The sequence below is a fragment of the Mesoplodon mirus genome, assembly GCF_964341445.2.
Source record: "Mesoplodon mirus genome assembly, chromosome: 19".
Classification (NCBI taxonomy): Eukaryota; Metazoa; Chordata; class Mammalia; order Artiodactyla; family Ziphiidae; genus Mesoplodon; species Mesoplodon mirus.
The window spans coordinates 11,474,791-11,502,211 of NC_138995.1; positions in this window are offsets into that span (position 1 = coordinate 11,474,791).

Consider the following 27,421-nt stretch of genomic DNA (forward strand, 5'->3'; position numbering starts at 1 on the left):
AGCAAACTGAATCCAACAGTATATTAAAAGGATCATACACCCTGATCAAGTGGGATTTATCCCAGGGATGCAAGGATTTTTCAGTATCCACAAACCAATCAATGTGATACACCACATTAACAAACTGAAGAGTAAAAACCATACGATCATCTCAGTAGATGCAGAAAAAGCTTTTGACAAAATTCAACATCCATTTTTGATAAAAACTCTCTAGAAAGTGGACATTGAGGGAACACACCTCAACATAATAAAGGCCATTTATGACAAACCTACAGTTAACATCATGGTCAATGGTGAGAAGTTGAAAGCATTCCCTTTAAGATCAGGAACAAGACAAGGATGCCCACTCTTGCCACTTCTATTCAACATAGTTTTGGAAGTCCTAGCTACAGCAATCAGAGAAGAAAAAAGAATAAAAGGAATCCAAATTGGAAAAGAAGAAGTAAAACTGTCACTGTTTGCAGATGACATGATACTATACATAGAGAATCCTAAAGATGCTACCAGAAAACTACTAGAGCTCATCAATGAATTTGGTAAAGTAGCAGGATACAAAATTAATGCACAGAAACCCGTTGCATATCTACATATTAACAATGAAAGATCAGAAAGAGAAATTAAGGAAACAATCCTATTAACCATCGCATCAAAAATAATAAAATACCTAGGAATAAACCTACCTAAGGAGGCAAAAGACCTGTACTCAGAAAACTATAAGACACTGATGAAAGAAATGAAAGATGACACAAACAGATGGAGACATATACCTTGTTCTTGGATTGGAAGAATCAACATTGTGAAAATGACTATACTACCCAAAGCAATCTACAGATTCAGTGCAATCGCTATCAAATTACCAATGGCAATTTTTCACAGAACTAGAACAAGAAATCTTAAAAATTTGTATAGAGACACAAAAGACCCCAAATAGCCAAAGCAATTGTGAGAAAGAAGAATGGAGCTGGAAGAATCAGTTTCCTTGACTTCAAACTATACTACAAAACTACAGTAATCACAGCTGTATGCTACTGGCACAAAAACAGACACATACATCAAAGGAACAGGATAGAAAGCCCAGAAATAAACCCACACACCTATGGTCAATTAATCTATGACAAAGGAGGCAAGAATATACAGTGGAGAAAAGACAATCTCTTTAATAAGTGGTGCTGGGAAAACTGGACAGCTACATGTAAAAGAATGAAATTAGAACGTTCTCCAATACCATGCATAAAAATAAACTCAAAATGGATTAAAGACCTAAATGTAAGAGCAGATACTAAAAATATAGACAGAACACTCTGACATAAATCGTGGCCATATTTTTTTGGACTCAGTTAAAAAATGGGCAGAAGACCTGAGTAGACATTTTTCCAAAGAAGACATATAGATGGCTAACAGGCACATGAAATGCTCAAATTTCTAATTATTAGAGAAATGTAACTCAAAACCATGAAAACCACGAGGTATCACCTCGCACCTGTCAGGATGGCTATCATCAAAAAGTCTACAAATAATAAAAAAGAGGATGTGGGAAAAGGGAACCCTTGTACACTGTTGGGGGGAATGTAAGTTGGTGTAGCCAATATGGAAAACAATATGAAGGTTCCTCAAAAAACTACAAATAGAACTACCATATGATCCAGCAATTCCACTCCTGGGCATATATCCAGAAAAAACAAAACAAAACAGTAATTTGAAAAGATACATGCATCCCAATGTGTGCAGAAGTTTTATTTACAATTACCAAGATATGGAAGCAAGCTAAGTGTCCATTAACAGATGAATGGATAAAGAACAGGTGGTGTTTGTGTGTGTGTGTGTGTGTGTGTGTGTGTGCGCGCATATCACTTAGCCTAGAAAAAGAATAAAATTCTACCATTTGCAATAACATGGATGGACCAGGAGTGTATTATGCTTAGTGAAATAAGTCAGACAGAGAAAGACAAATACTTATGTTATCTCTTATATGTGGAATCTGAAAATGACAAAATAGAAACAGACTTACAGATATAGAGAACAAACTAGTGGTTTCCAGTAGGGAGAGAGTAGTAGAGAAGGGCCAAGATAGGATTAGGGGCCTAAGAGGTACAAACTACTATGTATAAAATAAATAACCTACAAGGATACATTGCACAGCACAGGGAATATAGCTATTTTATAGTAACTTTAAATGGAGTATAACCTAGAAAAATTTTGAATCACTGTTGTACACCTGAAACTAATATTATATATACATCAACTGTAGTACAATTAAAAAAAGAAATTACCATCATATAAAGATCCCATTATAGGAATAAAATGTAATATATATAGTAATGATATGGATAAAACTTTGAAAAAATTGAGCGGTATACCGTATTTCACTTATTATAAATGTACTTTAATACCTCTGAAATCAAAATACGTCTTATTGTTTGACAATATTTTCTTTTTTAGTGGTAAGTAAAATAATACTACAATGTTGTTTTCTTAACTTTGATGAAATATGGGAAAAGAAACCTTGAATAAACAGCTAAATATTATGTTTAAAAAAAAGCAATTGAGAAACAGGGAGATTGTTTTGTTAGTCACGAAAGAAATGTCTAAATATGTCTAAATAAGATTGCTAAATTATGTATAAGACTGGCTGTCTAAAGGCCAATAAATTACATTATCAATATTTTGTGGTTTACCTCTAACTTTATTGAGCTGTAAACTACTTGCACATTTATCGGTTGTGGGTTGTTAATCAAATATACTGTGACCACAGAGTTACACCTCCAAGAGTTTCAGGTGAGAGTCCAGCAGAATTTTTATAAAATGCTCTGACATTGTAAAATAGTAATCAGTACTTTGTCTCTTTCTAGATGCAGCCCTGTAGGTCACCGTGTTCTCTATACCGAGATGCCTTTTGGGTTCAGAGGGATGCCGTGATAACCCTCATCCCCTGCACATCTTCACTGGAGGTTTATTTACAATGTACAATCCAGACACAGCAGGTGCAGCATACTGAAAGGATTTCCTAGGTTAGAAATCAGTGTACGGCAGTACCGGAAGACCTTCATTTATCTTCCAGCCAGTAAATTCCATCAGTATGTTTAAAGGAGGACAGAACTGCCTGAGTTGTCCCCCCAAAGCAGGAGCAAACAGTTACAGACCCACTGTTAACCCTTTCTTACCCAGGCATACTAACAAACAATTCTTCCGTGAATTATCTAGCACTTGTTTTGGGTGGCGGTAAATAATACATTTTTTTTAAAAAGCAAAATCATAATTTTTATACAAATATGAAAAGAACACAGGCCACAGATGTTTATATAACTCACAAATTAATTTAGCAAGTCATCAAAGTGTTCCATTGGTTCAAAGGAGAATTCAAACACCCAGATATAGGCAATCAGGAATGCTGAAATGAATTTATAAGTAAATGCGAAACTAATCAACATTTATGGCACAATAGTCAATTGCATTCCTCGAGATTAAATTCATTAGCATTTCTCTAAAAGGATAATTTAGAGTACTATACATTTCCTACTACCTACAGAGTTATAAGTAGCTCAAAAATACTGAATTAGAAAACCTGGAAGGGTAAGCTAGACAGAAACCCAGTAATCATTTGTGCAGGCGGGTGTGCATTTCAAAATGTCTCACAGTTTTTCCTGACAGTGGCCACTTTTATCAGGTATTTACCTAGAAGCAGATTTGCTGGATCAGGTGTATTCCAGTTCAGGTTTAGTGGATATTGACAGATATCTGTTTCTCAAGGGATTGTGCCAATTTACACACTCATCAGCCATGTAAAATTCTTCATATGCTCTTGAAAATTAGGAAGTTCTGAACCTCAATTCAGATCTACAGAGGGTGAATGTTTAAACGGTCTCCTTTGTAGTTCTCGTGCATCCCAAGTCGCTGCAGGCGGTGACTAGAACTCAGTCTGAGCTAAAGTCCACTGAAGCCAAGGGCAGGAGGGTTGATAAGGGCTGGGTGAGAGGGAGAACACAGGCGATGTGTGTTTGTTGGATGGAGTCACCCCGAAGGAAAAGTATACTATCTCTTATCTTTGGGACAGGAGGTTGTTTTCTAACTAAGAACAAAGCACACATCAAAACTGGGCTCCTACAATCTTACAGGAACTGGGGAGCGTAGGGACGCTATCTCCCTTTACATTCTAAGAGCTGGGCTGTAAAACTGCCAAGAGGTTTTTAAAGAGATTTATATCTCAAAGGGGCAGAAAAAAAAAAATTGTACCAGTTTTCTAACATACATGTTCTAGAAAAGGGAGGTCTGGTGCCTAGAGTCAAGAGAATCCTGTGCAGAGTTGGGAGAAGCTGAGGGTAACATTAAGGCCCTCTTGGTCCATATATCTAAGTTTCTTAAAAAGCACTAAAGCAGTCGTACAGAGTGGCTGTACATCAGTGAGAATTGTACAGAAAAGTAGACTTGATGGGTGTGTGTGTGTGTGCGCGCGCATGTGCGTTCAGAGAGATTGACTGATTTACACTAATTGGTTCATGAGACTGTTTGGGATGGCAAGTCTGAAATTTGCAGGGCAGGCTGGAGACCCAGGGAAGAGTTGATGTTGACCTTGGGTCTGAAGGCTGTCTGCTGGCAGAAGCCTCTCTTCTTCAGGGGGACCTCAGTCTTTTCCTCTTAAGGCTTTTAACTGAGTGGGTGAGGCCCACTCACATATCATGGAGGATGATCTCCTTTACTCAAATTCCACTGATTTAAAGGTTCACCTCATCCAAAAACTATCTTCATGGCAGCATCTAGACTGACATTTAACCAAATATCGGTACCGTGACCTAGCCAATTTGACACATGAAATTAATCCTCACAGGCAGTGAGCCTGGTATCCAGAGAAACCCTCTAAAGGGCTGTATGGGGATTCTGAAAGTGTCTTTCTGAAAAGTGTTTCTGAGAAACATTCCTCTACTACTTTTATTGAATAAATCAGTTACCTAATGGGGGAAATTCAGATAACTTGACATAAACTAGGTTCTTGTGAATTTTTATAGTTTCAAAGAAGCATAAACCATCATCATTTTTCTTTTCTGGGTCAGGAAGCTGGCTTTAGAATATATGAATATCAGAAGAGTGCCCTGAGGTAAAGAAGATACCGCTTTTTAAGGAAAAGATCCAATTTGGGAAGCAAGAACTGTGCTTCCCGTGGCCGGATAGGTAAGAAGACTCCGACCTTCTGACGATAAGAGTGTATTATTTCTGTCACGGCAGGGGACCCAGCACACAATCTGAGAAGTGAAGAGGTTTGCAATTTACATCTTCATTGTGGTACAGCAAAAAAAAAAAAAAAAAAAAAAAAAAATGCACTGTGGAAATACAGCTTTTCTTAGAGTTAGTCTACACACCTACAACCCATGATAAGAATTAGATGTAGTTAGCCTTAGAAATGATAAGTTTAGATACTTGGGGAGAACAGGAGACAGGAGAATAAAATAGAAAGATGCATCCAAGCACTAAATAGAGATGTTAAGAAAACTTCACCAGCGGCAAGCTTATTATTCACCTGATGTGATGTTGCTATCTCTCAGATCACTGGATACACCTTAAAATGCAAATTGCTCCTTTCTAGATACTGGCAATTTTTCTCTCTCTTCAGAGGACTGAAGATACTTTTGGTTTTCTACCCAGGGCACTGCTTTTCAACTTCTAAAGTCCTATGTAAAGGTAAAGTTATTTTAATCTACTCCCACACGTTCCTCCTTCTCCTGGAGCCTTTATTATCCTTTACTACTAACGAACAGCGACTTCTAACAAAAAAGGAAATGAAACCGATCTACGACGCAGATTCATGGAAACATACTTGATGGCTATTTAATCACTTGTCAAAGATCAATAATGTGCATAATAACAATGAATTATTACTCTAGTTTTCAGAGTCCATACCCTATTTTTCGTATTCTACATCCTCCTGGTTTTTATTATAATTCTTATCGAATACTGAAGAGTAGCAGAATATGTCACCTGAAAATGGCACTCTGGCATAAGGATTAATTTGAGCTGATGGCAAACTGAGAAGCAGCAACTACAAGAAAAGCTCTCTGCGTTCCCCCATTTGCCAAAAAGCAGGACCTAAATTTGTAAAGGTGTCCTGTCTCCTCTCTACTGGGAAGGACCGAAGTTAGTCACATGGGACAACTCTAAACTCTAGACCCTGATGAGCCCAGAGATGGCAGGCGAGGAATCTTTACAACCGAGGTGACTAATCACCCTGATCTTCCATTATTTCCCCATGTATTTACCTTCCCACGATTTGCTGCCCTGGAAACTCAAAGTCCTTTCCTTTGTCTTATCACTTCTCTAAAAATGTATTGTTCTTTGTTAAGATGCCAAGTAAGCCCAAGTTCTAACCACCCCTTTGAGTTACTCTTCACTGAATGCTCTCTTGTATATGGGAGACACACATGTTAATAAACTTCTGTTTTTCTCTTGTGGATCTCTCTTTGCAGGGCCCCAGCCAGAGAACTTAGGAGGGTGCAGGAGAAAGGTTTTGTTCCTTCCCCTACAAGAATAAAGCTTGCTGTTATAAATATTACACTTCTTCCTCCCCTATAATATTTCATAAATATTACATTCTTTTTCCCCCTACCCACTTAGAATGCTTAATATTTGATTCTTTGAGTTCATAAAAATGCCTAGTTGACCATATTTCCTAGATTCTAAAACCTTATCAATTGTATGATACTTTATTTTTTTCTGAAATGTTATAAAATTTATAAACTAAATATAGATTGCAGAATCAAACCTGTTTTTAGGTCTTAAAACTAAAAGTAGTTTAGTTTATATATCTATGCATGTATGTAAAACTATGAAGTAAAGTAAGTTAATGATTAAATGGGGGGTCAATAGAAAGAGTGGACTGTGTGATTTCTTGAACTGAATAAGAGGTACCTAGGTTTTTCTTTTATTACTCTTATACTTCAAATACATTAACTTTATTTATATATACCTATAATACATATATTTTGTAAATGTATACATATATATGTATGTGTACACATATCTGTATAGTTCGTAAAGATCAATTTGTGATGGCTGATTTCTGATTTAGATTGAGCATGGGCTGTTACTCTCCTTTGAGATTATTCCCTTTAGTCATTTTTACTCATTGTTTATGTAACTCACAGATTGAATGGCTTTTGAAATAGACTTTCTCCAATGTAATTTAGCTGGGAATAAACATTTTTGACAATATTATATCCCATTACTTCTCCAAGATCAATCTACTAGAAAGCTTTCTTTAATTATAATTGTGTAAAAGGAAGAGTTTTCCCTTACAGCAGCACTTGCCTAGGAGATATCAAAATGAAAACTATTTCCCTAAAATTCTAACCAGCTGGCATTGTTAAAGAATCACCAACTTTGAGTGACCCACGTATGCTAGCCTGGCATTGGACCTGACTGGAGACTCTTTCCTGACAAAGGAGCAATGCGGTTTGTTTTCACTAATCATGAACAGACCTACAGACGCATTCCCCTATCTTCTTTCAATCCTTAATCAGAAAGCCCAGCATGAAATCCTCTTCCAAACCTTTGAAACCCAGGACTTTCCCCTTGTCTAACTAACTACTCAGGGAAAATTCTTCACTGGTATGTTTTTGAAGCTGACAAATAAACAAACCCAACTTTTAAAATGGTCTTGTTTTGTTTTGTACTGGCTCCAGTGGATTTTGCAGTCCTTTTGAAACCTAGGTTCAAAAAGATATTGATTTAACTTATAGTTTATTTAGATCTGAAAATATGCTCGTGAGAACAAAGCTGAAGTTATATTTAGTCAATATTTTATCTGATAATAACTCTTCTGATGACATTATCTTTTTTCATAATTTCTTAAAACAACTGTCTTACGTCTGATGTTTTTATGTCAATACAAAAGCAGAAACTGAGTATTTTTTCCTTTCTTTTGCCTCCTTTTATTTTCTGTTCTCATGACTATAACACTAGTGGTTTGCAAATGAGGCTGGCTTGTTTGTTTGTTGTTGTAGTTTGAGCTCCTTAAAAAAATTCCTTGCCGAAACCTTTGTTTCCTCCACCACTGCCTAGTGTACACATCATGAATGTATCCAACTGAGCTCAGTTATGTCAAAGCAAAGAGAACTAGGGACGTGCTTTTTTTAATCTATACCTGCTCCTCCAAAAAAGGAAATAAAGTGGAGGAGTCTTTTTTCATGGACTCACTGTGGGCTCTCTGGGGCTGTGTGAGAATGTGGTTATATTTTCTTAACAAGCTGGTAATCCGTCCTCAATCTGAATTGGTTGAACACTACAGCCATCATTGTTTCCATTTCCTGTACTGCCCATAAAAATGAATTCACTTGAATTCAATGACTGTAGACTCAGAACATTTGCAGTATATTTGTGCTGGACTTTAAAACAGATCTCTTCACTATTTTTATTCTCATTTTATGAAAGAACGTTAATGCAGGAATAAAGAAGATAAAGAAAAATGAATTCCATCATGAGTTAAATTATTTGAAAATTTCTTTCAGCTCCAAGCTCACATACTAATTTTACAGAGCTATCAATGTTTTTATATGATTATGTTAACATAAGCATTTTTGCCATTACCGTACATTTTGTAATGGTATTGAGTGGATTCATATTATACCAAGTCAATGAAGCACAGTTTCCTAACCATTCTTTCATTCTGGGTAGTAGAAATTTAAGCTGTTCCTATTTAAAACAAATTATTAAAATTAACCTGTAGTTCAATAACAAATGCTGGAGAGGGTGTGGAGAAAGGGAACCCTCCTACACTGTTGGTGGGAATGCAAGTTGGCATAGCTACTAAGGAGAACAGTATGGAGGTTCCTTTAAAAAAGAGTTTCCATATGATCCAGCAATGCCACTCCTGGGCATATACCCAGACAAAACTATAATTCAAAAAGATACATGCACCCCTGTGCTCATAGCAGCACTATTCACAATAGCCAAGACTTGGAAACAACCTAAATGTCCATGGACAGAGGAATGGATAAAGAAGATGTGGTACATATATACAATGGAATACTACTCAGCCATAAAAAGAATGAAATAATGCCATTTGCAGCAAAATGGATGGACCTAGAGATTATCATACTAAGTGAAATAAGTCAGAAATACCACATGATATCACTTATATGTGGAGTCTAAAATATGGCATAGATGAACCTATCTACAAAACAGAAACAGTCTCACAGACGTAGAGAACAGAGTTGTGGTTGCCAAGGGGGAAGGTGGGAGTGAGGAGGGATGGACTGAGAGTTTGGGGATAGCAGAGGCAAACTATTACATTTAGAATGGATAAACAACAAGGTCCTACTACATAGTACAGGGAACTATATCCAACCTTCTGGGATAAACCATAATGGAAGAGAATATAAAAAAAGAATGTATATATGTGTATAACTGAGTCACTTTGCTGTACAGCAGAAATTAGCACAACTTTGTAAATCAACTATACTTCAGTTAAAAATAAATGAAATTAACCTGTAGTTGAACAGTGATACGAATGGATTTTTCTCCATTTATTTTAGGACAAATAAATTTCATATGGTGGTATTTCTGGGTCAAATACTATATACTTTTCTAATGACTCTTGTTATAAACATATTCTGGTTACATAAACATTTCTGAATGATTTGGGTCTAATTTATAGACATCACCTCTCTTTTTCCACAAATAAATTCAGTGACTTTTTTCCTAAAATATGGGTTTTCTCTTATGCAGTCACAGTATATTTATCAAACTCAGGATAGTTAATACTGACTCAATACTATTATGTACTCCACAGTTTATATTCAAATTGTATAGTACCAATTGTCCTAATCATATCCCTCATAATAATTTTTTCTTGGTCCAAGTCCAATCCAGAATCAATTTTCAACCTTTTTTTCTTCTTTTTTTTGGCCGTGTGCTTGTGGGATCTTAGTTCCCTGACCCGGGATCAAACCCAGGCCCCCTGCAGTGGAAGCATGGAGTCTAAACCACTGGACCACCAGGGAATTCCTAGCAGCCTTTCTTTTCTTTAATGATTTTAAGATTTTTGAAGAACACAGACCAATTATTGAAAGTCCTTCAAGTTATATTTGCCTGATGTTTCCTCACGACTAGATCCAGGCCATGCATTCTCAGCAGGAGCATCACAGATGCAATGCTGTGTTCCTCCCAGGGCATTATTCTAGAAGACACAAGATGTCAGTTTGTCCATTTATGGGTGATGCTAAGTTGATCACTTCAGTAGGTGGTGTCTACCAGGTTTTTTCCCTATAAAGTTACTCTGTTTTTTCCTTTGTGATTAGTAACTCAAAGGAGAAACTTTGAGATTATGTAAATATTCTGTTCATTAAAATTTCATCCACTATTTTTAGCATCTATTAATGATCTTGCCTGAATCAATCCTTAGTATGATGGTGGCAGAAAGGTGATTTTATAATAAAGCATTATTTCTGTATTTATTATTCCTCTATAGAATTCTTCTAAAGAGCTTCCTCTTTTCCTCCATTCATTTTTTTTATCAGTATAGATTTATATTTACATGTGTTATTTTCTGAATTTTGTTACTATCATTATTCTGGTGCTCAGGTTGTTCCAGATTTTGCCACAGGGAGCCCCTTCAAACTGGCTTGTGACATGTCCCCATGATATTTCAAACACTGACTTATTTTTTGGCACAATAAGATGTTCCAGGCTTACCTTGCACTTTTCCTATCCCAACCCTGACATCAGGCTTTTCTACGAGAATCCTTGATTCCTAGTGAGAACTGGGATATAGAAATCAAGGCTGGGTACTTGATAAGAACAGTGAAAACCTGTGGCATTTGAGCCATGACCCACTCCCTCTCACATCCCCCAGTAGACAGACGCACTATTCTGTGTGGTGCAGCTGAAAATACAGGGTTCCCTCTCCCCCGCCCCGCCCCAGTTCACTGGCTAAAACTACAGTTCATCACAAAAGGGGTAAGTCACCAGCATTTCTAATTTCCTTTAGCTCCTTGTTGCAGAAACTCTTTTCCTGGAAGGTGTGGCTGAAAGGACCAGGCTCCCCTTCTCCCATGTAGGGATGGAAGCTCTACTCCAAACATAGCAGGTTGAGAATGCTTGGCCCTAACTATCTCTGCTGCATCTTGCTCTTAAGGTAGAATTTTCATGCTTGAGGGAGAAGCCAAACCCATTAGGTTATACTACCCACCCAGCACCTGCTTTTACACGTGTCACATGGGAGAAGGGGACCACTGTCCTTACCCCCAGCTCCTGTACAGTGGCCCAGAGGTTCTGCCAGGGAACAAAAGCAGGCTGTATACATGATGTGCTCTGCTGTTCTGCCTGAGGGGACTGACTGTGTTTGGAAAAGAACGTGGAGAAGTCTCCACCTAAAGAGATTGACGAAGCAATGGAGATCTTGGTGGAGGGTGTTTAAGAGGGAACATGGGGCTCCTTGATAATGGTGGCCAAAAGCAAAACGTCAGAAAACTTAGAAGTTTAACAGAGAGGATCAAGGAAAGATATAGGCAATTAGAGTCATCCTGGCTTCACAGTCAGTACTGGGGGTTGAGAAGGCTGTGTACACGTGCTAGGCTGCACCACTGAGGACCAATGAGAACACAGCATGACAAAGACTAAAAACATTCCCCACGTCACACACAGATCTGTCAACAGGACGGAAGCCTCACTGTCACTAGGGGATCAAGCACAAGGTCTGAGCAAACACTGGCTGAACAATTAGCAACTCTGATCCAGGCGCAACCGTTAGGAAGCTGGGCTTCAAAAGAAAATCACGACCATCCCCGGCAGTCTGGAATACTGCATGCATGCCCAAGGCTTGCCCTACCAAGAGTGATTGGAGAGCGCTTTCCAAGGTACTGGCTTGAACAGACGGGAAAAACCTAAACTTGAACTATGGTATTAGCCTCTAAGGCATACACACATAACAGGGTAGAGGCTAAATCTAGCTGGCCAAGAGGGCCAACCTCAACAAAAGGACAACCTCAGAAAAATGTGGCTCATGCTGATTCAGAGGTAATGCTTAGGCAGCATTTGATACAATCCAATACCTTCCAGACTAAAATATAATTTTTTTTCAAAATCGGACCCCAGACTTCAGACATTATGGATATGTTATTAGATATTATAATTGTTATGAAAACCAGAAAACATCTTTAAAAAATTAAAGATAATGCTAAAAGCCATAAAAGGGGAAATCGATAGTAACACAATCATAGTAGAGGACTTTAACACCCCACTTTCACCAAAGGACAGATCCAAAATGAAAATAAACACAAGCTTTAAATGATACATTAAACATGATGGACTTAATTGATATTTATAGGACATTCCATCCAAAAACAACAGAATCCACTTTCTTCTCAAGTGCTCATGGAACATTCTCCAGGATAGATCATATCTTGGGTCACAAATCAAGCCTTGATAAATTTAAGAAAACTGAAATCATATCAAGTATCTTTTCCAACCACAACTCTATGAGACTAGATATCAATTACAGGAAAAATCCTTAAAAAATACAAACACATGGAGGCTAAACAATACACTACTTAATAACCAAGACATCACTGAAAAATCAAAGAGGAAATCAAAATACACCTAGAAACAAATGACAATGAAAACACAATGACTCAAAACCTATGGGATGCAGCAAAAGCAGTTCTAAAAGGGAACTTTATAGCAATACAATCCTACCTCAAGAAACAAGAAACATCTCAAATAAACAACCTAACCTTACACCTAAAGCAATTAGAGAAAGAAGAACAAAAAAACCTCCAAAGGTAGCAGAAGGAAAGAAATCATAAAGATCAGATTAGAAATAAATGAAAAAGAAATGAAGGAAATGATAGCAAAGATCAGTAAAACTAAAAGCTGGTTCTTTGAGAAGATAAACAAAATTGATAAACCATTAGCCAGACTCATCAAGAAAAAGAGAAGACTCAAATCGATAGAATTAGACATGAAAAAGGAGAAGTAACAACTGACACTGCAGAAATACAAAGGATCATGAGAGATTACTACAAGAAACTCTATGCCAATAAAATGGACAACATGGAAGAAATGGACAAATTCTTAGAAAAGCACAACCTTCCGAGACTGAACCAGGAAGAAATAGAAAATATAAACAGACCAATCACAAGCACTGACATTGAGACTGTGATTAAAAATCTTCCAACAAACAAAAGTCCAGGACTAGATGGCTTCACAGGTGAATTCTATCAAACATTTAGAGAAGAGTTAACACCTATCCTTCTCAAACTCTTCCACAATATAGCAGAGGGAGGAACACTCTCCAACTCATTCTACATAGCCAACATCACCTGGACACCAAAACCAGACAAAGATGTCACAAAGAAAGAAAACTACAGGCCAGTATCACTGATGAACATAGAGGCAAACATCCTCAGCAAAATACTAGCAAACAGAATCCAACAGCACATTAAAAGGATCATACACCATGATCAAGTGGGGTTTATCCCAGGAATGCAAGGATTCTTCATTGATACGCAAATCAATCGATGTGATACACCATATTAACATATTGAAGGATAAAAACCATATGATCATCTCAATAGCTGCAGAAAAAGCTTTCGACAAAATTCAACACCCATTTATGATAAAAACCCTCCAAAAAGTAGGCATACAGGGAACTTACCTCAACATAATAAAGGCCATATGTGACAAACCCACAGCCAACACTGTTCTCAATGGTGAAAACTGAAACCATTTCCACTAAGATCAGGAACAAGACAACTTTGCCCACTCTCACCACTATTATTCAACACAGTTTGGAAGTTTTAGCCACAGCAATCAGAGAAGAAAAAGAAATAAAAGGAATCCAAATCAGAAAAGAAGAAGTAAAGGTGTCACTGTTTGCAGATGACATGATACTATACATAGAGAAACCTAAAGACACTACCAGAAAACTACTAGCGCTAATCAATGAATTTGGTAAAGTAGCAGGATACAAAATCAATGCACAGAAGTCTCTTGCATTCCTATACACTAATGATGAAAATTCTGAAAGAGAAATTAAGGAAACACTCCCATTTACCATTGCAACAAAAAGAATAAAATACCTAGGAATAAACCTACCTAAGGAGACAAAAGACATGTATGCAGAAACCTATAAGACACTGATGAAAGAAATTAAAGCTGATACAAACAGAAGGTAAGATATACCATGTTCTTGGATTGGAAGAATCAACATTGTGAAAATGACTCTACTACCCAAAGCAATCTACAGATTCAATGCAAACCCTATCAAACTACCATGGCATTTTTCACAGAACTAGAACAAAAAATTTTGCAATATGTATGGAAACACAAAAGACCCCAAATAGCCAAAGGAATCTTGAGAAAGAAAAATGGAGCTGGAGGAATAAGACTCCCTGACTTCAGACTATACCTGAAAGCTACAGTAATCAAGAGAGTATGGTACTGGCACGAAAACAGAAATATAGATCAATGGAACAGGACAGAAAGCCCAGAGATAAACCCATGTACATATGGTCACCTTATTTTTGATAAAGGAAGGAAGAATATAAAATGGGGAAAAGACAGCCTCTTCAATAATAATGCTGGGAAAACTGGACAGCTACATGTAAAAGAATGAAATTAGAACACTCCCTAACACCATACACAAAAATAAACTCAAAATGAATTAAAGATCTAAATGTAAGGCAAGACACTATAAAACTCTTAAAGGAAAACATAGGCAGAACACTCTATGACATAAATCACAGCAAGATTATTTTTGACCCACCTCCTAGAGAATGGAAATAAAAACAATCAAAAGGGACCCAATGAAACTTAAAAGCTTTTGCATAGCAAAGGAAACCATAAACAAGACGAAAAGAGAACCCTCAGAATGGGAGAAAATATTTGCAAGTGAAGCAATGGACAAAGGATTGATCTCCAAAATATATAAACAGCTCATGCAGCTCAATATCAAAAAAAAAACAAACAACCCAATCCAAAAATGGGCAGAAGACCTAAATAGACATTTCTCCAAAGAAGATATACTGATTGCCAACAAACACATGAAAGAATGCTCAACATCACTAATTAGAGAAATGCACATCAAACTACAATGAGGTATCACCTCACACCAGTCAGAATGGCCATCATCAAAAAATGTACAAACAATAAAGACTGGAGAGGGTGTGGAGAAAAGGGAACTCTCTTGCACTGTTGGTGGGAATGTAATTTGATACAGCCACTATGGAGAACAGTATGGAGGTTCCTTAAAATACTAAAATAGAACTACCATATGACCCAGCAATCCCACTACTGGACATACACCTAGAGAAAACCATAATTCAAAAAGAGTCATGTACCACAATGTTCATTGCAGCTCTATTTACAATAGGCAGGGGATGGAAGCAACCTAAGTGTCCATCGACAGATGAATGGATAAAGAAGATGTGGCACATATATACAATGGAATATTACTCAGCCATAAAAAGAAACAAAATTGAGTTATTTGTAGTGAGGTGGATGGACCTAGAGTTAGTCATACAGAGTGAAATAAGTCAGAAAGAGAAAAACAAATACTGTATGCTAACACATATATATGGAATCTTAAAAAATGGTTCTGAAGAACCTAGGGCCAGGATAGGAATAAAGACGCAGACATAGAGAATGGACTTGAGGACACAGGGAGGGGAAAGGGTAAGCTGGGATGAAGTGAGAGCGTGGCATGGACTTATATACACTACCAAATGTAAAACAGATAGCTAGTGGGAAGCAGCTGGATAGCAAAGGGAGATTGGCTCGGTGCTTTGTGACAACCAAGAGGAGTGGGATAGGGAAGGTGGGAGGGAGACGCAAGAGGGAGGAGATGTGGGGATATATGTGTATGTATAGCTGATGCACTTTCTTATAAAGCAGAAAGTAACACACCGTTGTAAAGCAATTATACTCCAATAAATATGTTTAAAAAATGTTAAGATATGATGACAATGTCTCATCAAATAGAAAATAACAATAAGAAGATAGAACTTATTTTTTAAAAAAGAAATGCAAACTCTGGAGTTGAAAAGTATAACAACTGAAGTTAAAAACTCACTAGAGAAAAGAGAATGTCAAGAGAATAAGAGAAAAGCCCCATACTGGGAGAAAATATTTGCAAAAGACACATCTGATAAAGGACTGCTACCTCCAATATACACAGAACTTGTAAAACTCGAGTAAATTAAAAATCCTGATTAAAAAATAGGCCAGTCATTAACAGACATCTCACCAAAGAAGATATACAGGTGGCAAATAAGCATATCAAAAGAGATTCCACATAATATGTCATCAGGGAAATGCAAACAAACCTACTATAATGCCCCCAATTCAGAACACCAAATCCTGGTGAGGATGTGTAGCGATAGTGCCTCCCATTCACTGCTGAGAGGAATGCAAAATGGCACAGCCACTTTGGAGGACAGTTCCACAGCTTCTTACAAAACTAAACATCCTCTACTACAAGCAAGTATATGCCAATAAAATGGACAACCTAGAAGAAATGGACAAATTCTTAGAAAAGTACAATCTCCTAAGAATGAATCAGGAAGAAATAGAAAAACTGAACAGACCAAATACAAGTACTGAAATTGAAACTGTGATTTAAAAACTTCCAACAAACAAAAGTCCCAGATCAGATGGCTTCACAGGCGATTTCTATCAAACATTTAGAGAAGAGTTAACACCTATCCTTCTGAAACTTTTCCAAAATACTGCAGAGGAAGGAACACTCCCAAGCTCGTTCTATGAGGCCACCATCACCTAGATACCAAAACCAAACAAAGATATCACACAAAAAACAAAATTACGGGCCAATATCACTGATGAATATAGACGCAAAACCCCTCAACTGAATCCAACAATGTATTAAAAGGATCATACACCATGATCAAGTGAGATTTATTCCAGGGAGAGAAGGATTCTTCAACATATACAAATCAATCAATGTGATAACACCACATTAGCAAACTGAAGAATAGAAACCATATGATCATCTCAATAGATGTAGAAAGAGCTTTTGACAGAATCCAACACCGATTTATGATACAAACTCTCCAGAAAGTGGGCATAGAGGGAACCTACCTCAACATAATAAAGACCATATATGACAGACTCACAGCTAACATCATTCTCAATGGTGAAAAGCTGAAAGCATTTCCTCTAAGATCAGGAACAAGACAAGGATGCCCACTCTCGCCACTTTTATTCAACATAGTTTTGGAAGTCCTAGCCACAGCAATCAGAGAAGAAAAAAGAAGAAAAAGGAATAAAAGGAATCCAAACTGGAAAAGAAGTAAAACTGTCACTGTTGGCAGATGGCATGACACCATACATAGAAAATCCTAAAGATGCTACCAGAAAACTACTAGAGCTCATCAATGAATTTGATAAAGTTGCAGGATACAAAATTAATACACAGAAATCTGTTGCATTTCTACATACTAACAGTGAAAGATTAGAAAGAGAAATTAAGGAAACAATCCCATTAACCATCACATCAAAAAGAATACAATACCTAGGAATTATCTTACCTAAGGAGGCAAAAGACCTGTACTCAGAAAAGTATAAGATGCTAATGAAAGAAATCAAACATGACACAATTGGAGAAATATACCATGTTCTTACATTGGAAGAATCAATATTGTCAAAGTGACTATACAACCTAAAGCAATCTACAGATTCAATGCAATCCTTATCAAATTACCAATGGCATTTTTCACAGAACTAGAACAAAAAAATTTATAATTTGAATAGAAACACAAAAGACCCCGAATAGCCAAAGCAATCTTGAGAGAGAAAAATGGAGCTGAAAGAATCAGGCTCCCTGACTTCCACCTATACTACAAAGCTACAGTCATCAAAACAGTATAGTACTGGCACAAAATCAAAAATATAGATCAATGGAACAGGATAGAAAGTCCAGAGATAAACCCACGCACCTATGGTCAACTAATCTATGACAAAGGGGGCAAGAATATACAATGGACAAAAGACAGTCTCTTCAATAATCAGTGCTGGGAAAACTGGACAGCTACATGTAAAATAATGAAATTAAAACACTCCCTAACACCATATACAAAAATAAACTCAAAATGGATTAAAGACCTAAATGTAAGACTAGACACTATAAAACTCAAAGGAAAACATAGGCAGAACACTCTATGACATAAATCGCAGCAAGATCTTTTTTGGATCCACCTCCTAGACTAATGAAAATAAAAACAAAAATAAATAAATGGGACCTAATTAAACTTAAAAGCGTTTGCACAGCAAAGGAAGCTATAAACAAAACTAAAAGACAACCCACAGATTGGGAGAAAATATTTACAAATGATGCGACCGACAAGGAATTAATCTCCAAAACATACAGACAGCTCATGCGGCTCAATATCAAAAAGTAAACAGCCCAATCAAAAAATGGGCAGAAGATCTAAATAGACATTTCTCCAAAGAAGACACACAGATGGCCAAAACGTACATAAAAAGATGCTCAACATCACTATTTATCAGAGAAATGCAAATCAAAAGGTATCACCTTACCCCGGTAAGAATGGCCATCATCAAAATATCTACAAACAATAAATGCTGGAGAGGGTGTGGAGAAAAAGGAACCCTCTTGCACTGTTGGTGGGAATGTAAATTGGTACAACCACTATGGAAAACAGTATGGAGGTTCCTTAAAAAACTAACAACAGAACTACTATATGACCCAGTAATCCCACCCCTGGACATATATCCAGAGAAAACCATAATTCAAAAAGATACATGCACCCCAATGTTCACTGAAACACTACTTAAAATAGCCAAGACATGAAAGCAACCTAACTGTCCACTGACAGATGAATGGATAAAGAAGATGTGGTGTGTGTGTGTTTATACACACACACACACACACATATATATATATATAATGGAATATTACTCAGCCATAAAAAGGAATGAAATAATGTCATTTGCAGCAGCACAGATTGACCTAGAGATTATCATACTAAGTGAAATCAGACAGAGAAAGACAAATAACATGGTATCACTTATATGTGGAATCTAATAAAAAATGATACAAATGAACTTATTTACAAAACAAAAACAGACTCACAGATCTCGAAAACAAATTAATGGTTACCAAAAGGGAAGCATGAGGGGAAGTGATAAATTAGGATATTGGGATTAACATATACACACTATTGTATATAAAACAGATAATCAACAAGGACCTATTGTATAGCACAGGGAACTCTACTCAATATTCTGTAATGACCTATATGGGGAAGAATCTGAAAAAGAATAGATAAATGCATATGTATAACTGATTCACTTCGCTGTACACCTGAAACTAACACAACATTGTAAGTCAACTATACTCCAATAAAATTTTTCAAAAGCATCCTCTAACAATATGATCTAGCAATTGCACTCCTTGGTAGTTACCCAAAGGAGTTGAAAACTTATGTCCACACAAAAACCACTATGTGGATGTTTTAGCAGCTTCATCCATAATTGCCAAAATGTGAAAGCAACCAAGATGCTCTTAAGAGGTAATGGATAAATAAACTGGTACATCTAGACAATGGAATAATATTCAATACTAAAAACAAATAAGCCATTAAGCCATGAAAAGACATAGAGGAAATTTAAATGCCTATTACTAAGTGAAAGAAGCCAATCTGAAAAAAGTTACATATCGTATGATACTAACTATATGACATTTTGGAGACAGTAAAGAGATCACTTGTTGCCAGTGATTTGGGGAGGGAGGGATGAATAGGCAGGACATAGAGGATTTTTTAGGCTGGTGAAAATACTCCATATGATATTATAATGATGGATATATGTCATTATACATTTGTCCAAATCCATAGAATGAACACCAAGAGTGAATCGTAATGAAAACCATGGACTTTGGGTGATAATGATGTGACATTATAGGTTCATCAGTTGTAAGCAATATACCACTGTGGTGGGAGATGCTGATAATGCAGGAGGCTATGCAAGTATAGGTATGGGGTATATGGGACATCTCTGTACCTTCCTCTCATTTTGATGTGAACATCAAACTGCTCCAGAAAAAAAAAAAACAAAACTTTTATTTAACGTTTTAGTAGAGAATCTAGTCAGGGCAATTAGGCAAGGAAAAGAAAAAAATTCATACAGATTGAAAGTAAGAAGACATCTCTATTCAAAGATGGCATGATCTTTTATACATAAAATTGTAAGGACTAAAAACTCAAACTAGTTCAACAAGATAGCAGGATACTAGAATAATATTTTAAAAATCAAATGTATTTCTCTATACAAGCTATTAACAATCCAAAAATGAATTTATTCAAAAGAAAACTACCTTCACCCAGGTACTATAGGAAATTACAATAGCCAATTTGAGTAGCCCCTTGGCTTAGGATGTACCAAAATATTTGTTTAAATATGGATTTTTGTTATTAAGATGATGCAAACGTCTCTGAAAATCACTGTCTCCCATGTGAGAAATTCTGGGTAACTACTGAATGAAATCAATTTGTTGCCAGAAGGGATCACACAAGTTTGGAAGGAAAATTAACAGAAATATTTACAACAGAGAAAAAAAATCCTTATTTAGGAATAAGAAAACCCAATAAATTAACCATATGAGAAATTGAGTTTTTTTTCGAATCCGTTTAATCAGAGAAATTTTGTTAAAGGAATTATGCTGTTGATATGGCCAAATCAGTTTCGGATCTACCAGAAATAACTTATCTAGAAAGCACGACCTTATCAAAATCAAAAGAACTTGTCAAAAGATATATTTGATTGTCCTAAACACACACACACACACACACACATACACTCGCTCAGCCTAAAAAAATTCACAAGGTGTCTTTTTAATCCACTTAGAAGTTTTAACAATGGGTAAGAATCGTGCCTGTGATTTGATCCTTCCTGCCTAAGCTCAATCATCCTTTATTAAACAAAGACCCTCTGAAATTTATCTTTCACCACCACTTGATGATAAAAAGCAGTTACCTCTTCCAAGTCTACATAGTCTCTATGGTCTTTTGTCTCCAAAATTATTTATTTATTTATCTATCTATCTATCTATTTATTTATTTATTGGCTGCATTGGGTCTTCATTGCTGTGCACGGGCTTCCTCTAGTTGCGCAAGCGGGGGCTACCCTTTGTTGCGGTGCATGGGCTTCTCATTGTAGTGGCTTCTGTTGTGGAGCATGGGCTCTAGGCATGCGGACTTCAGTAGTTGTGGCACACGGACTCAGTAGCTGTAGCTTGCAGGCTCTAGAGCGCAGGCTCAGTAGTTGTGGTTCACGGGCTTAGTTGCTCTGCGGCATGTGGGGTCTTCCCGGACCAGGGCTTGAACCCATGTCCCCTGCATTGGCAGGCAGATTCTTCACCACTGCACCACCAGGGAAGTTCCTGTCTCACAAATTATTCAAACTACAGATTTACCAAAATTTTCATCATAGAATAAGAAGAATAGCCATTATTACAGCCTTCAATATCAGTTTACTTCCAGTCTGCCTAATAGCTATTATGCTAATGCCACATATATTAGTTTTCATTAAGTCAGACTCCTCTTCTAGATACTGTTATTTATAATAGTTAGAATGGGCCAGGTTTGGCAATAACCCCACATCTCAGTGGCTTAGTTATATTTTCTGCCATCACAGGCAGCAGGCGACTCTGAACACCTTATTCACTCAGAGATACAAGCCAGTGGGGCAGCAATCCTTTCAAATATTACCAAAGGGGGGAATAATCGCTGGAGGATATCAAACCAACAATTAAATTCTCTGACTCAAAGATATACATTAACTACTGCCAGTAACTCATCCCAAGTCACATGACTTCAGTCAACCACAAGGGTTTTCAGAAATGTAATCCTTACATGTGCTCTGAAGATGAAGACCCAGTATTAAAGGGAGATTTATTAACTTACGGTGGGGAGCGGGTAGTATTGATCCCCATAAAAAGCCAAAAGGATTTCAGAAATAATGGTTAAATTGGAAAACCTTTTTTTGATATTAAAGCAGAGTATCATGTAAAAGTGTGGGCAGATGTACACAGAATGAGAAAAATGTTATATTAAGTGTGCTAGAACTGAAGTGAAACTTAATTGACACAATACAGTGGAAAGTATACTTCACTTTCAATTTAAATATATTATTTTTCCTAGTCCGTCGGCTGGACCAGTCACAATATAATAAAACCTTATGTCACTTAGCAAAACTCCTGTCAACTATCAAGATTAATCATACATTTTCCTTTCATTTAACTGAACTACTTGCTATCTCAAATTGGCAATGTCTGCTCCACAGAGAATTAGCAAATGATACAGTTCAAAGGGATTTTAAAGTCATTTAGCAGTATAATCCTAAACATGATTGCTTTTCTTAACTTAGCCTCAGACTGCTTAAGGCAAAAAATTGGCAGAATTCTAAGTCACTCAATAGCAGGGGGTAGTGCTGGTGTTAAAAATCAGACCAGCCAGCATCAGCATCACTGCTTTTGGTTATAAATGCAATTTCCTTTGATATATTGAAGTCAAGAGCAATGATTAATTACTCACTAATCAAAATGTAATAAAACGTTTCCATTCACAACAGCAAAGAAAACATGCTGTGAGGTATCTAGAAACACAATTTTAAAATATTATCTTTTTAAGGAGCATGGTATTAATAGATAGTCAGAGACAGAATAAGAGAAAGCTGAGCTCAGACACATACCCAGGTGCATGTGTGGAGACTTGGTTTATGAAAGAGGTGGTTTTACAAACCACTGGGAAATGATGGCTTTTTATTAAATGCAAATGGGAAAAGTGAACATCCATAGGAAAAAATATATATCCTTGTTCATATCACATCCTAAAGTTAAGCCCAAATATTCTAACCACTCAATGAGTAAAGCTAATCTAAAATGTCTAGAAAATATATAGGTAATTATCCTTAGGATATATGGGTAAGGAAGATTTTCTTAAAGCAGCATAATCATAAAGGAAATCCTGCTACATCTGTGGCATAAAATAAATTACGAACAGATTCAAAACACAAGACATAGACAAGGAGCTTATTCAAGCAGTCTGTATAAAGAAATCCAAAAAATCAGTAATGTACAAAATATGTATGCGCAATTCACCTGAAAAGCAGTAAACACAATGAAAGAAAATGTTCTACCTCACTGGTAATCAGGAAGAATGCAAATTGAAGCCAATATTTCAGTCTTACACAGGAGAAACTATAGTACATTTTGAGGAAATTGATCTGAGGAGAGAATCACCAGATTGTGTTATTAACAGCTAACATGACATGGAGAGCAATAAATACATATTCTACTTTGATATTACTTGTAGGCTCTCTTTTTGGCTTCCTCTCCTCCATCAACTTTTACTATAAATAGTTCAGGGACAGACAGCAAAGAGGATATAATCAAAGCATGCCAGAAAATAACGTGTGCAGCAGTCTTAAAAGAATTGAGAAGCCTGTAGCATCACTGAGCTGACAGCCCTGCAGAAAACACACACCTACACAAGAAATGTAGCCTGAAGACAAGACACTCTTGGCATTTAATTTAACAGGGTGCTAATTAGATGAACAACAACAAGAAACATGCCAAGAAGATACTTTTGGAGCTTATTTAAAATGCTGAATGGATAGAACAAAACACTAAATATTCTCATTTGAAGTCAAGGTGTTTGGTTACATACGGCTGCATAACCTACCACCTCCAAACACAGGGGCTTAACGCAATAATTTATTATTATTTGTTATAGTTATGTGGGTTGACAGGGCTCAGCTAGACAATTCACACTTGGGGTCTCATACATAACAGCCATCAGATGGTGGCTGGAACTGGAGATTCACAGGTCAAGTGTCTCAGTAAGGATGTGGGAACATCTGAGGAATGGGCAGGGAATCCTTATATGGCTTGGTTTTTCCCAGAATAAGACTAAGATGGAATCTGCCAGAATCTTGTAACTAGCCTCCAAAATCCCAGAACATCCATTCCACTGCATTCTATTTGTCAATCAAGTCACTAAGGACAGCACAAGCTCAAGAGGGACGGGGATAGGGGTGGACTGGACCCCATCTCTTGACATAAGAAGCAGCATGTGGGCAAACGGAAGGAAGAAATGGCAGAAATCTTTGGAGACTATGCTCTACCCAAGATAGCTTCAACATTCCTTCACACCCTAGAGTATATTACTAAAATGATTCTGAAGAGTGAGTCTCTTTATGTGTTAGCACTGCATGTGAATGGAATAGCTCTTAGAGCTTTATCCCAAGCCACGCCTGGGCAGAGGCCAGCACCAACAGGAGTCATGAGTACCACCATGAGAATGGGGCCGTTTTCTCTCTATACCCTGAAAATAACTCCTTCTATGGCAGATCAAGTCACCTGGCTTTTTTTCAAGGTATTGTTTGAATCACTGAATGTCAATCGAGTCAAGTCTAAGCAATCAAATCGATTTTGTGAAATGAAATTGATGAAATGATCTTCTGAAAATAGGATATACATGTCTGAAGAAATTTCATCCTAATCTCCCAATTCATCCCACCCTCCCCTTCCCTCCCTGTAGCCACACGTCCATTCTCTACATCTGCGTCTCTATTCCTGCCCTGCAAATAGGTTCATCTGTACCATTTTTCTAAATTCCACATATATGTGTTAATATACGGTATTTGTTTTTCTCTTTCTGACTTACTTCACTCTGTATGACAGACTCTAGGTCCATCCACATCTCTACAAATGACCCAATTTCATTCCCTTTTATGGCTGAGTAATATTTTATTGTATATATGTACCACATCTTCTTTATCCATTCATCTGTTGATGGACAGTTAGGTTGTTTCCTGGCTATTGTAATAGTGATACAATGAACATAGGGGTGCATGTGTCTTTTTTTTTTTTTTTCTTTTTTGCGGTACGCGGGCCTCTCACTGCTGTGGCCTCTCCCGTTGTGGAGCACAGGCTCCGGACACGCAGGCTCTGCGGCCATGGCTCACGGGCCCAGCCGCTCTGTGGCATGTGGGATCCTCCCAGACCAGAGCACGAACCTGCATCCCCTGCATCGGCAGGCAGACTCTCAACCACTGCGCCACCAGGGAAGCCCGCATGTGTCTTTTTGAATTATGTTTTTCTCTGGGTGTATGCTGGTAGTGGGATTGCTGAGTCATATGGTAGTTCTATTTTTAGTTTTTTAAGGAACCTCCATACTGTTCTCTGCAGTGGCTGTATCAATTTACATTCCCACCAACAGTGCAAGAGGGTTCCCTTTCTCCACATCCTCTTAGGTTGTAATTCTTACTGAGAATAGCTGATACCTAGATCTATCCTCTAATCCTTCCCTCTTTTATCTGACCTTTGTATCTCAAAGATGACAATAATATCCAAACTATGTAAATGCCATGGGATACTTTGCTCTAATTCTGGCATGTAGGACAATCCCAATGATCACAAGAATATCTTCATGTCTTCATGTGTCTGTATCATCAGAGATATTTTACAAAATAGACTAATGAAGTAAAAAATAATAATAAAGTAAATATCTGAAGTATCAAGAATTTTGTGCTGTTGATTTTACAGGTGTATTTAAAATTTCATACCACTTTAAAAAATGCATATATATATATATATATATATTACATGTTACAACTGTATTACTTGATTCCCCATGTCCTCCTTTTCAGAAAAGGCAAACCACAGGTCAATCAATTTATATATGAACTATCTTGAAAAGCACAAAGATAATTCTGCAACATCATGTTGAAAAAATAATTTACCTTTGCATTACAATATTTACAAGCATTTGGTTTTTCTCTTCCATAAAAACGTGCAGCAGCTTCACTTTTAAAAATTCACATTTAGGGAGTATCTTGTTCTGAAGGGCAATGGAAGTTGTCATAGAAACAACCATAATTACAAGAGAGACATTTATCAGGGAGGAAAAGACTTATCCTAAAATTCGATCTACTTTTTCTTTGTTGTTGAGGAAATGAGTCATTTGTTTGTTTGTTTGTTTGAGGAGCAAGGTTTCTATTTCACAAGTATGCAGAGGATTATTGACCTTCTAGGTTTCCACTCCCCAAGGTCCTTTCTTTCAGGTATCTTGAGGCTCAATTTAAAGTCAGTGTTCTGCATCCTAAACTTGCTGCTGAAGACATGATGTCTCCTCACAAGACTGATTTAAGGAATCGTGTGATGAACAGAACAGGCTATTGTTTGCATTAGACGGGGAAAAAACACCCATGATATTTCCCAAAGCAAATAATTATCTTCAATAATATGCATCCTTGGCGTATTCAGAGTTAACAGGAAAGCACTGGAGTAGAAGCAGAAAGACATAGGTAAATACCTAATTTATAACCCTTTATAACTTTGTCTCCATGACCACTTCATAAATATTTTAACTGTTGTGCCCAGTGCTTAAAAAATAAATATCTTAAACATATGTATATATTTTATTTTAAATATATTTATATGTAATATATATCTTTATATAATAATTTAGAAAACTAAATCTGCATTTATTTGTATTGTAAATGTACATTTTTTAAGCATTGGATTCAATTTATATATACGTATATTTCTTTCCTGATATTTAAAAAATTGAGACTTTCTTTGAGTTTCATCCCCAAATAGATGTACGGCAACTTTCAAAACAGAGAGAGTATAATGAAATTAAAATAATAATAGAATTTTAGAGACAAAACGGCAGAGCAGGATGTGAGCTCATCCCTTCTTATGGAAACACCAAAATCACAAGTAACTGCTGAACAACCACCAATAAAAAAATGCTGGAACCTACCAAAAGAAGATACCCTACATCCAAAGACAAAGAAGAAGCCACAACAAGACAGTAAGAGGGGTGTAAGTGCAATAAAGTCAAATCCCATACATGCCAGGTGGGCAACCCACAAACTGGAAAGCAATTATACCACAGAAGTTCTCCCACAGGAGTGAAAGTTCTGAGCCCCACATCAGGCCCCCTAGCCTGGGGGTCTGGCAGTAGGAGGAGGAACCCCCAGAACATCTAGTTTGAAGGCCAGTGGAGTTTGATCTCAGGAATTCCACAAGACTGGGGGAAACAGACTCCACTCTTGGAGGGTGCACACAGGGTCTTGTGAGCACCGGAACCCAGGGTAAAAAGTGGTGACCTCATAAAAGACTGGGCCAGACTTACCTGCTAGTATTGGAGGGTCTCCTGCAGAAGCAGGAGGCAGCTGTGACTCACTTCGGGGACAAGGACACTGGCAGTGGCAGTTCTGATGAGTACTCATTGGCGTGAGCCCTCTTGGAGGCCACCATTTTCTCACTAAGACCTGGCCCCACCCAACAGCTTGTAGCCTCCAGTGCTGGGATGCCTCAGGTCAAACAATCAACAGGGCAGGAACATAGCTCCACCCATGAGCAGACAGGCTGCTTAAAGTCTTTCTGAAC